At 37.9% G+C, this 13,641-nt stretch overlaps 1 pseudogene; it reads right to left on the bottom strand.

Moving 5' to 3' along the window:
* Positions 1 to 1,185: 1,185 nt before the first annotated feature.
* The window catches only part of LOC102854207, a 122,038-nt pseudogene continuing 109,582 nt past the window's right edge, over positions 1,186 to 13,641 (bottom strand).

Below are 13,641 nucleotides of genomic sequence, written 5' to 3'. Positions count from 1 at the left end.
TGATAAATCCCTATTAACACTTATGTAGCGAGGGCTTCTACTGGCTCTTCTAGGGTTCCTCATGTGTAAAGCAGAAATAAGAGGATTCCCCTGACTGGTCCCCATGTTGTTACCTTTTCTCCCCACTCCCACCCCGACCCCTCACTTCTTAGTGAAGCAGGCCTCTATCCTCATTCCATAAACATCTATCTGTTAGCACCACCCCTCATATTTCTTTTGTACCAGATGTTCAGCTGTGTTCTAGGAACACATCATACACTGTATAAAGCTGCATATCTAAACGAAGCATATTAGACAATGACTGACAGGGGAAAAATTAATTATTAACACATCATTTGGGCTATTTTAAAAGGTGCAATACTTTTCTTCATTTATCAGTAAAAGAACTTCAACATTAACTTCCAAAGATAATCAGCAAATGGCAAACACATTTCCTTGAAAGTCACAGTCATATGCTTAGTGCAGCCTAGAAAAGAGGAGGGGCAAGACAGGTTGTACTCACTTCCAGGAGTTTTCATCAAATATTGTACCTACTCAACGGTGGAGAGACAGGCAACTTTCAAAAAGGAGTATGTTGCTAAATGAGGCATTTACGATGGGAAACATGCTTTCTAAACCAGACCTAGGAAGTGGAATGTGAAATCAATCCATCCTCCTCCCCTCAAGGGCTGCCTACTGGTTAATGAATTAAAAAACAAAACCAAGACTAAATAAAACAAATTTCCCACACCTTCCACCCTCAAAAATAAAATAAAATAAAAACGCTAAAATGTCCCAGATTACTCTCCAAAGGGGAACCAGGGAGCAGCTTCAATAATTCAAATTAGTCAGTTACAGAGTCATTGACAAGCATGCCTTGCTTTAAAACAGAAAGGAGTTTGGGGAATGTTTGTGGCGTGCTTTGCATTTTGTTGTTTGTTTTTTTTTTAAAACAACAAAACAAAAAGTAGTACTGATTACTTTTCTGACAATACACAATTACACAAAACTTAACTACTACTGGGAGAGAGAAGAGGCAGGGAGGCATACCTGTGGACCTGCCTCACTTGAGTGCATGTAGGTAGGTGCAGGGCATTTGTCATTATTGCAAAAATGAATTTTCTTTTTAATCTTTAGTTTGATTTAAAAGATTGCTTTTAGTATGATGCTAACACCAGCTGTGCAGAAAGGGCTCTGGAGAGATGTTCATAGCAGCACACACCTGCAGCTCTTCTTTGGTTCTGGAGACTCCAGGGCAGCCAATTTTGCTTCATCACATACATTCTTTAGGCCTTTCTGTGTAAGTGCAGAACACTCCACATATTTAATAGCCTTCAGGTCGCTGGCCACCTTTTCAGCAGTCTCTGGGTGATTGGGCTTCTGTTTATTCTTGGCAAGTTTTTCAATAGTAGAAGGATCAATTTGGGTCCCAACAAGCAGGAAAGGAGTCTTGGGACAGTGGTGAGTTATCTCAAGTACCCTCTTTCACATTTTCAAATGAGGATGGAACAACCACTGAAAAACAGACTAGAAATACATCTGTTTGTGGATAACTCAGTGGTCATAGTCTGTCATAATCCTCTTGCCCTGAAGTATCAAAGAGTCCAAGAGTATATGGTTCTCCACCAATCGTAATGGTGACTGCGTGGTTGTTGAAAATAGTTAGGACATACTCAGATGGAAATTTATTTGTTGTATATGATATCAGGAGACATGTTTTACCAACAGCACCATCACCCACTTAATTGCCTGCATTGCTGAAAAGTATCCACTTTAAATATTTCAAGTTTAATGCTGACTTTAGCTTCTCTGTGGGGGCATTAGCAGAACAGCTATTTTCTAGAATTTTTTAATAAATTGTTTTCCTGACTTAAAAGCTTACCAACTTTTTCTCACCAGATCAGCATAAAGGAGCTATGGTGTGTCCATTATTCACACTGACGTAATATGTACTTAGTAATAATACCTTTTAGCTATGGTGCTGGAGAAGAACGTTGAATTTACCATGGACTGCCAGGAGAACAAACAGTTTTGTCCTAGACAGGGTGAAACCAGGCTGCTTCTTGAAGGCAAGTGTTCTGAGGCTTCATCTGACATACTTTGGGCATGTTGCAAAGAGGAACCAGTCCTTGAAGAGGGACAACATGCTTGAAAGGACAGCGCAAGAAAGGAAGACCCTCAATGAAATGAATTGATTCAGTCACTGGGATAATGAGGGTAGATGTGTAAGAGACAATAAGGTTGGCACAGGATAGAGCAGGTTTCAGGGCTGTTGTACAAAGGATCGCTATGAGTCGCAAGCAAGTTGATAGCACATAACAACAATAAAGAAATGATGAAATAATTTATGGAACATTCACTTTATGAAATACTTTGCAGCTTATGTTATGTAACAGTCTGTGAGTGGAGTTAGAACCATAAAAAGAAAAGGACTTTTTTTTTTAATGGAATTATTGTTTGTGGAGTTTGTTGTTGTTGTTGTTGTTGTTATGAGTTGTCGCTTGCAACTCATAGCGACCCTATATGCAATAGCCCTGAACCCTTCTCTATCCTGAGCCAACTTTACTGTCTCTGACACACCAACCCCCATTACCCTACTCACTGAGTCAATACATCTCATCGAGGGTCTTCCTATCTTTCTTGGTCCCTCGACCCTTCCAAGCATGACATCCCTCTCCAAGGACTGGTCCCTTCTTGCAACATGTCCAAAATATGTCAGATGAAGTTTAAATTCATTATTTTAAAGCACTTTGATGCTAATAAATAAGCTTTTTTTTTTAAAAAAAAAAAGAACACCAGAATCTGATGTTAACTTTCTGTTTTCTTTCTTTTTTAAAAAATGTGTTTTGTCTGGAAACAAAAATGTCATTGTGGAGTAGCCGAAACTGTTTCTCTTTCCTCATCTGTTAGACTTTGCCCATCCTTAAAAGTTTAAAACTAAAGAGTGAAAAGTGTCGTTTCTGTACTCTGGAAATTGAGAAATGATTTTATAAATAAATAATTTCAGTTGATGTCTCTATCTTTATTCTGATTATTACTATTATTTGGTAGAAGCATGTTATTTTCAAAACAACCATGGAATTAATTAGGAAGAACCAAATGAAATTTCTTGGGAAATGGACAGATATGTTTCATCTGAAATTCCTTTTATTAGCATGTATTAGATGGTGAATTAGAGAATATTTTGCACTTTATGCCCAGGAAAGTAATTTTTATTTTCTGTACGCTACTAGGGAGCTTTGGTGACACAGTGGTAAGGACTTATTTGTGCAGGCAATCCACTGGGACACAGTTTGAATCTACCAGCTGCTCCACAGGAGGAAGATGGGCAATCTTCTCTGACGCGATTCACAGCCTCTGAAAACTCATTAGAGGGTCAACTATGAGGAAGATGCGACTCAATGGCACATTAAAACAATAGCATGTATTACTTTGATTTATTATCCTAAGCAAGGTAAAACATGTATACGTCAGTTTAACTGAATGAGCCTGCAGTATTGCACAGGCCATTGTATCTGGGGTTACAGCCTGGCGGCAGTTAGCTGAAGGGCTGCTTCTGATAGACAGGAAGAGGTTGGGGATTGTTATGTAAACTCTTGAGTTGTACTTACGATTTGGTTACTGAGACTTTACCCAGTCTCTCCAGTCTTCTTCCCAGGATGCTTATTTTTGGGAGACCCCTGGATCCAAATCATGGTCCAGAAAGAGCCAATTTAGTACCAATTATATTCACCCTGAAGGGGAGCATATTTGTACTGGGATTAGTGGTTCTCTGTAGACATAGGAGGAAGAACAGTGAAATAGGAAATTGGTGCTATTTCCTTCTGTTGCCTTTTTTTTTATATTGTAGTTTGTGTACAAATTTACAGAGAAAATGAGTTTTCCTTTCAACAGTTTACACATTTTGTTTCATTATATTAGTTGTAGTTTCCTCAATCCAAAAACACTTGTCATTTCCTTCCTGGACTTATTATTTTTGTTTGTCCTTTGCTGCGCCTTTCTGCCTTTGCAGCTTTGTTTTGGGGAAAATACTACGATTTTGGTGTGATTGATTGATTTACTGAGGAATATATTACTCCTTTGTGACTATTTCCTTTTTACCTATAATAGCACTGAGTTAGACTGTTTGGAAAACTTTTTAAAATTTTTTAAAAATTTTATTAATTTTAGTGAATGTTTACAGATATTTTGGATTTCCATTAATTCATTGTTATATTTTTCTCCCTGTCCACCCTTCCCTCCCCAGTTTGCTCTTCTCTATGAAAAGTAAAAGAAAAATTTTTTTCATTGGTATACAATCACTCCTCTCCACCCCCCCACCCCCCCACCCCCAGTACACTCCACTATGCAGCCTTTATTCTGGACTCATTGCTTTTAAACTGTTCTCTCCCTCATCTGTTTCAATGCAGTATACACAATTTATCCAATTTTTCTCAGTCTCACCCCAACCCTGATGTCAGTCCCCTTCTACAACAGTGGCACTATGCAGTATTTGTCCTTTCATGCTGAGATATTTCACTCAGCATAATGTCCTCCAGGGTCACCTATTTGGAATAATATTGCATGAGTTCCTTGTTTTTCAATACAGCATAGTATTCCATTGTGTGAATATACCACAGCTTCTCTATCCATTCTTTTGTTGATGGACACTTAGGTTGTTTCCAACTCTTTGCTTTTGTGAATAAAGCCACAATAAGCATGGATGTGCATATATCTGCCTTGGTGGCAGTTATGGTTTCTTTAGGGTATATTCCCAGTAGGGGAATTGCTGGGTCAAATGGTATTTCTGTTTGCAACTTTTTGAGAAAGCACCGTACAGCCTTCCATAGTGGTTGCACCATTTTACACTCCCACTAACAGTGAATAAGGGGTACCATTTCTCCACAACCTTGCCAGCATTTGTTGTTTGCTGCTCTGTTAAATTTTGCTGTTCTTACTGGGGTGAGATAATATCTCATAGTTGTTTTGATTTGCATCTCTCTTAGAGCTAGGGATTTTAAATATTTCTTCATGTATTTGTTGGTCATCTGAATGTCTTCTTTGGTGAGTCTGTTCATATCCTGTGCTCATTTTTCAACTGGGTTATTTACCTTTATCTTGTTGTGGTGCTTGAGTATTTTATAAATTCTATATATAAGTCCTTTATCTGACATGTCATTACCAAATATTTTTTCCAAATCTGTGGCTTCCCTTTTTATTCTGCTGGAGAAGTTTTTGGATGTGCATAGGAATTTGATTCTTAGAAGGTCTCATTCATCTATTTTATCCTCTCCTGGTTGTAGATTGGAAAATTTTTTAAAAAATATTTAGAATAATATTGCATGAGTTCCTTGTTTTTCAATGCATCATAGTATCCCATTGTGTGAATATTCCACAGCTTCTCTATCCATTTGTTTGTTGATGGGCACTTAGGTTGTTTCCAACTCCTTGCTATTGTGAACAAAGCCACGATAAACATGGGTGTGCATATATCTGCTTGAATGTCAGTTATGGTCTCTTTGGGGTATATTCCAATGGAAATCCAAAGTCTGTAAATTTTCATATAAATTAGTAATAAATTTTTAAAAAGGGAAAATAGAAGCTGATAGGATATTTGGGTTTACAAATTAACTAGAAGTAGGTAGGTTCACAGTCCTAAAAAATGTTTTAAAAATATAAACTCACATAAAAAAAGTAATCATTATAATAATGTAAAATACAGTCTAATATACCATAATTAGAGAAACAAATCCCAATCCGTAGTCCAACTGGTTAATTGATAAGAGAATCACTTTTCTAGTATTATACATTACCTTAAGGAGCTCTTGATCTAGTGTTAAGGAGTGGTATTGCAAACCCAAAAGCCCTAAGTTTAAATCCACCAGCTGCTTCAAGGTAGAAAAATGGGCAGTCTCATCCCTTGTGAGATATACTGCTTCTGAAAACCAGTTGATAGGTTCTGACTTAGTAATACACAAGAACAACATGGATTAAATTGTGTGATGTTTAATTTTATGTATCAGTTTTGTTAGATTATGATTCACAGATACTTGGCTAGATAATGAACTGGTTGATGTAATAGACTATAATTCAGGCTAAGCTAATCATCATCATGATGTGATCAACTAATCAGCCAAAAAAATATTTCCCTTGAGAATATGTTCTGTCAAGTGAATATAAAGGATATTTAGATGAAACTCTGTCTCTAGAGCTAAATGTTGAGACATAAACCACTAGAAATCTCTGACCCACCACTGCAGATTGTTTACTTACCGGTCTCTGCAATCCCAGGAGCCAGTATGGGTCTGTAGTCTCTGTTCTGAATATAGTGCCATCCCTGGCAATTCTTCCACAAATGTAGTCCAATCTGATTCCTATGCTGCCCATCATGTGAGATCCATGTGTAAAGTCATTGTTTGTATCTTTTGCAATGAATAAATAATTGTAAATACAAAATTCAATCATTCTATTTCCAGCTTCATTTCTGTCACCAAACCTATATTTTATAACTACAATATCATTAATATTGCATGCAAGCAAGATTCTACTGAAATTTATCAAAAAATGACAGGAGAGGTCCCTGACAGCAGACTTTCCTGACACAATTTGATTTTTTATTTCCTGGCTGATGGTACCAAGAGTGTTAATTGTGGAACCAAGCAAACTGAAGTTGTTAACAATATCAATCTCTTCACCTTCTATCATGATGCTACCAGTCAGCCCAGTGGTAAGAATCTTTGCCTTCTTGATGTTGAGTTCCAGTCCATATTTAAGGCTACAGTCCTTGATGTTCTGCAGCAAGCTCTTCAGGTCCCCCTCAGTTTCAGCAAGCAAGGTCATGTCATCTGCATAACACAGATTGTTGATGAGTCTTCTTCCTATCCTGATGCCACATTCCTCGTTGAACCCAGCCTCCTGGATAATCTGTTCTGCATATAGATTGAAAAGGTATGGAGATAAGACACATTCCTGGCATACACCGTTCTCGATTTTGACTCTTGCAGAACACAATCAAGTGTTCTGGGATTCCCATTCTTCTTAGAGTTAGCCATAGTTTCTTGTGATTCACAGTCAAATTGCCTTTGCATCGACAATGAAACACAAATATACATTCCTCTAGTACTCTCTGCTTTCAGCCAAGATCTATCTAACCTATTCAGAGCACTGAAGAGCAATGATGTCAGTACAAAGACTGAGATGCACCTGTTCCAGGCCATAGTCTTTGCAATTACTTGTTATGCATCAGAAAGCTGGACAATAACTAAGGATGACAGAAAGAGAACTGATGCCTTTGAGCTGTAGTGCTGGAAAAGAGTATTGAATATACCATGAGCTGACAGGAGAACAAACAGGTTTGTTCTAGAAAGGGTGAAACCAGGCTGCTCCTTGGAGACAAGAATTCTGAGGCTTCGTCTGACATACTTTGAGCATGTTGCATGGAGGGAACAGTCCTTGGAGAGGGACATCATGCTTGGAAGAGTGGAGGGACTGCGCAAGAGAAGAAGACCCTCAATGAGAAGGATTGATTCACTGACTGGGGTAATGGGGGTAGGGGTGTCAGAGACAATAAAGTTGTCACATGATACAGCAGGGTTCAGAGTTGTAGTACATAGGATCACTATGAATTGCAAGGAATTTTATGGCATATAACAATAATGACTTCCCTTCTTCACTGTTTCCTGCTTTTGCATTCCAGTCACCAGTTATTATTAATGCATCTTGATTGCATGTTCAGTCAATTTTGGATTGCAAGATTTGGTAAAATGTATCAGTTTCTTCCTCTTTGGCTCTAGATGTAGAAACATATATTTGAATAATAGTTGTTGTGTTAACAAGTGTTCCTTCTATGCATGTGAATATTATCCTATCACTCACAATATTATATTTCAGGATAGAACTTGAAATTGACTTTTTTACTATGAATGCAACATTATTGCTCCTGTTTTTCATTTCCTGCATATGATTATCTGATTCAAAATGGCCAAAGCTGGTCCATCGCATCTCAATAATGCCCATTATGTCGATAGTCATGTGTTGCATCTCAAGATCAAGAAAACAAAGATTTTTACCACTGGTCCGATAGGTAGCCTCATGATGGATGGAGAGGAGATTGAAACTGTCAATAACTTCATCTTGCTTGGATCCACAATGAACACTCTTGGTGCCAGCAGATAGGAAATAAGGAGACATTACACTGGGAAAACCTGCAGTTAGGGACCTCTCAAAATTATTGAGGAGTAATGATGTCAGTTTGAGGACTAAGATGCATCTGATTCAGCTGAGAGCTGGACAATGAATAAGGATGACAGAAAAAGAATTGGTGCCTTTGAGCTGTGGTGTTGGAGAAGAACACTGAACAACCCATGGACAGCCACGGGAACAAACAGATAGGTTTTGGAGAGGGTGCAGCCGAAGGATGGTGAAGGATAGAACAAGGTTAAGATCTTTTGTTTATAGGGCTGCTATGAGTCGTACTTGACAGCACCTAACAACAACAACAACAACAACAACAATATCCTTGACAATTGTGTGAGTCATTTCCTTGAAATATCTCTGTACAATTATATGTAAACATCTTACTGGTTTTGTTTTTGTAGAGAACTCAACTAAGACAATTGTGTCACTCAAAGAGATAAGCTGAAGTCCAAAACGCCTGGATTTTGTAAATATAACCTTGTAAGGGAATAGTCTTTAAAAATGTTACCAGTTAAAATGACGTTATATAGGCATAGAGGGGCGCTAATCCCATCTAACTGCTGCCCCTATAAAAGAGAAGAGAGAATGAATAAAAAAAACTCTTTGGAAAAATAAAAAAAGTAAGAGGATCACACTCCCTGACTTCAGAGCTTACTAGACACTGTAGTAGTCAAAGCCACATAGTTTTGGCATAATGACAGGCACACAGCCCAAGGAAATAGAATCAAGAACCCAGAAATCAACCCATCTACCTATGGTCAATTGATGTTTGATGAGGAAATGAAACTCAATAAATGGAGGAACATCAATTTCTTTAACACACTGATGCTGGCAAAACTAAGCACCTACCAGCAGAAAACTAAAACATGCAAATAACAAATACTGGCGAGGTCGCTGAGAGATTGGAACTCTTATTCACTGTTGGTGGGAATGTAAAGTGGTACAGCCACTATGGAAGGCTATCTGTCACTTTTCCAAAAGGTTAGAAATAGAAATATAATTTGACCTAGCAATCCCACTATTGGGAATATACCCTAAAGAAATCAGAGTCATGACTCAAACAGATGTATGTACACCCATGTTTATTGTTGTGTTATTCACAATAGCAAAGAGATGAAAGCAATGAAAGTGCCCATCAACAAATGAATGGATGGAAAAACTGTAGTGCATTCACACAATGGAATATTACCAGAATTGAAAAACAATGAGCTTGTAAAATATGGAGGAGCCTGGAGGCTGTTATGCTGAATGAAATATCTCAGTAACAAAAGGACAAATACTGTGTGAATCTGTTGTTATAAAATAGTACAGACATGAGGAGGTTGAGCAGAAAATGTGAAAGGAGTGGAAAGATAGTGAACACTGGCTAATTTGATCAGATGAGGGAAAGAAATGCTTGAAAGAAATATATGATTAGTTATCATATGCATGACAACAATCAAGAAAAATGAGTCATTGCAGAGGGATAGGGAAGGAAAAGAGGAGGGGGGGAAGAAAATGTACAATAATGAAAGAAATACTAAATTAAAAAAGAAAAAGAAAATGGAAGCATATCTCATGTTGTACACAAAACCAAACTCAAAATGGATCAGAAGGATCTGGTGTGAAAAACAACGTATTTGAATTTTGTAAATAAACTGATATAAAAAATAATGCAAAAAAAGGTATCAGAGATCTAGGGGTAAAACCAACAAATATAAAGATCATCATCAAAGAAAAAACAGGAACAAATTCAGAAGCCCTAGTCTATAAACATGAATAGGTTTGCAGACTTAACCAAAAGGACACAACTAGGAGAGGGAGAATAAAAATCAATGAATGAGACCTTGTAAAAATTAAATACTCCTGTGCATCAAAACACTTTTATGATAGAGTGAAAAGAAACCCCCAAGATTGAGAAAACTTATTGAGAATGACATTTCTAACAGGGGAGTAAATTTCTAGAACAGTAGAGTGCTCTACAAGAAAAAGACTGATAAACGAGTTAAAGTATGTAAAAACTTTTTACCAATTTTAGACATAATTTGTTTTGATTCCATAAATGCTTTTGCACAGTTAATAAAACACAAATAAACATCATTCTAGTATTCTCTGTTTTCAGCTAAGATCCATTTTACATCAGCAGTGATATCCCTTGTGCCATGGTCCCTTCGGAATATAACTTGAATTTCTGGCAGTTCCTTGTTGATGTACTACTACAATTGTTTTTCAATAATCATCAGCAAGATTTTACTTTTATGTGCTATTAATGATATTGTTCAATAATTTCCACATTCAGTTGGATCATCTATCTTGAGAATGGGAACAAACACGGATCTCTTCCCATAGATTGGACAGGTAGCTGCCTTCCAAACTTCTTGCCACATATGAGTGAGCATGACCAGGATGAAATATGTTGGTTGAAACATGTCTGTTGGAGAGATGTAAATTAAAAAAATAGAAATATCATTTCACCCCAACAGCAATACAAAATCTAATAGAATAGCAAACAATAAATGTTGGTAAACATGTAGAGAGATTTGCAATTTCTTACCCTGCCAATGAGAATGTAAAATGGTACAACCACTATGGAAAGCAGTTTAAGATTTCCTCAAAAAGGTGAGTACAGAAATCTCATTTAACCTAGCTATCCTACTAGTGCTAACTGACTGGAAACGATCCATATTGATTCTATTCCAAAAAAGGTGATCTGAAAGAGTGTGAAACTTACTGAGCAGTATCACTAATATCACACATAAGCAAGATTCTGCTGAAGATTATTCAAAAACAACTGGAACAGTACATCAACAGAGACTTTGCCAGATGTGCGGGCTGGACTTAGAAGAGGTTGTGGCACTAGGGACATTATGGCCAAAGTTAGATGGAACTTAGCTGAAAGTAGAGAGTACCAGAGGAATGTCAATCTGTATCTCATTGACTACGCAAAGACATTTGACTGTGTGGATTACACAAACTGTGGCTGACTCTGAGGAGAATGGGAATCCCAGAACACTTACTTAATTGTATGCATGTGGAACCTATACTTGGACCAGAAAGCAGCCATTAGAACAAAGCAAGAAAAAAACACTGCATGGTTCAAAATCAGGAAAGGAATGAGTCAGGTATCTCCTTACCTTTTCAATCTATATTTGGAGCAGATCATTCAGGAAGCTAGACTTCATGAGGAGGAATGTGGCATCATGACTGGAGGAAGACTCATAAATAACCTATATTACGTAGATGACACTACCCTGCTTGATGAAATTGGGGAGGACTTGAGGCATTTGTTGTAGAAAGTCAAAGACCACAGTCTTGAATATAGATTGAAGCTCAACATCAAGAAAACAACAGTTCTTACCACTAGGCCAATACGCAGCACCATGATAGATGGAGAACGATTGCAACTTAACAATTTTAGCTTGCTTGACTCCAGAGTCAACAATATTGGCACCAACAGTCAGAATATTAAAAAAAAATTGCATTAGGGAACTCTGTCAGAGACCTCTCCAGAGTACTGAAGAGCAATGATGTCAGTTTAGAGACTAAGATGTGCCTGACCCAGGCCATGGTCTTCACAATTACTTGCTGTGTGTCAAAGAGCTGGTAAATGGCTAAGGATGACAGAGTTTTGAATATATATGGACTGCCAAGAGAACAAACAGGTCTGTCCTGCAGAAGGTGAAACCAACCTGCTCCTTAAAAGCAAGGATTTTGAAGCTCTGTTTGACATACTTTGGGCATATTGGCAGGAGGGGCCAGTCCTTGGGGAAGGACATGATGAAGGGTGGAAGGCCAACACAGGAGAGGAAGACCCTGGATAAGATGGATTGACACAGTAACTGGGTAATGGGGCTGGGGTGGTGGGGTGGAGATAGTGATTGGCTCAAGATAGGGCAGGGTTCATAGCTATTGTACATAGGGTTGGTATGAGTCAACAGGCAACTCTATGGCACATGACAACAACAACAACAACAATCCCCATACTGAGAAAATATCGCAGGGAAGCCAGAGCTGAGCCAGTAACAGACATATGCACCTATGTTTACTGCAGCATTATTAACAATTGCATGAAGATAGAAACAGCCCAAATGCCCATCAACAAATGAATGGGCAGATAAATTGTGGTACAGTCACACAATGGAATTATAACGCAGCATTATAAAACAGTGAAGTATTTGTAAAATACTATATAACATGGGTGAGTCTAGATGACAATATACTCAGTCACAAAAGGACAAATACTATACAAGACCATGACTCTGAAAATAGGATGATGGGGGTGGGGAGATGATGGCGAGATCAGAAATAGAATATACAGACAATAAAAACTTTAAAGGATCAAAAGGCTGTCCTGGGAAGAATGGACTAACAGACAATATGGCTATTAACAGTTCAAATGGGGAGATGCAAGGGGAGAAGGAGAGAGAGGAAGATGAGAGAAAATACTAAAGCAGCAGAGATTAATGGATAGATGAAGAATAGACAAAATGCAATGAGGATATCATGAAATGTAGTGATAAAAAGCACTGATAAACTGTAATTAACATTGCTGTTGTTGATTGCCATCAAGTTGAGCATGACTCTTAGCGATCCTGTGAACAAAAAAACTGAAGCCTTTCTGTAACTATCATCATTTCTCAAAGTTTATAGAGTTTCCATAGGCATGTGGATTAGAAAGTCAATGCCACTCCTGCTTCCAAAGCTGCTTAAACTGAGAGCTCCACCAAACACTATCCACCATGGTTAATGGTTGTGCCATTTGATCCCTCATTGGCACAATGTTCAGCATCACAACAGCCCCAAGTTACCTCAGTACAGTATATTGACAGAAGAGTGCTGTAGCACTTAGAAGAATCTTCCTCCAAAATATAAGAAACAACTTTTAAAAACATGGAAAGCTTCACGAATTTGTGTGTCATGAAACAGAATTAATATGAATGATTGTATGAAAAGGAACAATTTTTAAAAAGTGGTCAGTGAAACAAATCAATTAAAAAAACCCCAAAATTCCAAACCAACAAAAAACTGTTGCCATTGTTACCTTTTCAATCTATATGCAGAAGAGTATCCGTGAGTTTGGGCTCTATGGAATGTGGCATCAGGATTGGAGGAAGACTCATAAAAAACCTGTGTTATGCAGAGGACACAACTTGCTTGCTGAAACTGAAGAGGACCTGAAATGCTTGCTGCAGAAGGTCAAGGACTGTTGCCTTCAATATGGATTGAAGCTCAACATCAAGAAAACAAAGATTCTCCCAACTGGGCCGATTGGCAGCATTATGATAGATGGTAAAGGATTGAGATTTTTAACAGTTTTAGTTTGTTTGGCCTCACAATCAGCACTCTTGGTACCATTAGCCAGGAAATGAAAAGACAAATTGCATTGGAAAAGTCTACTCTATGATACAGGCCATGGTCTTCACAATCACCTGTTATGCATCAGAGAGTTGGACAATGACCAAGGAGGATAGAAGGAGAATTGATGCCTTTGAGCTGTGGTGCTGGAGA

This window comes from Elephantulus edwardii, unplaced genomic scaffold (assembly GCF_000299155.1).
Source record: "Elephantulus edwardii isolate Elephantulus edwardi_28Jun2011 unplaced genomic scaffold, EleEdw1.0 scaffold00194, whole genome shotgun sequence".
Classification (NCBI taxonomy): Eukaryota; Metazoa; Chordata; class Mammalia; order Macroscelidea; family Macroscelididae; genus Elephantulus; species Elephantulus edwardii.
This window is presented reverse-complemented; position numbering and strand designations above follow the sequence as displayed.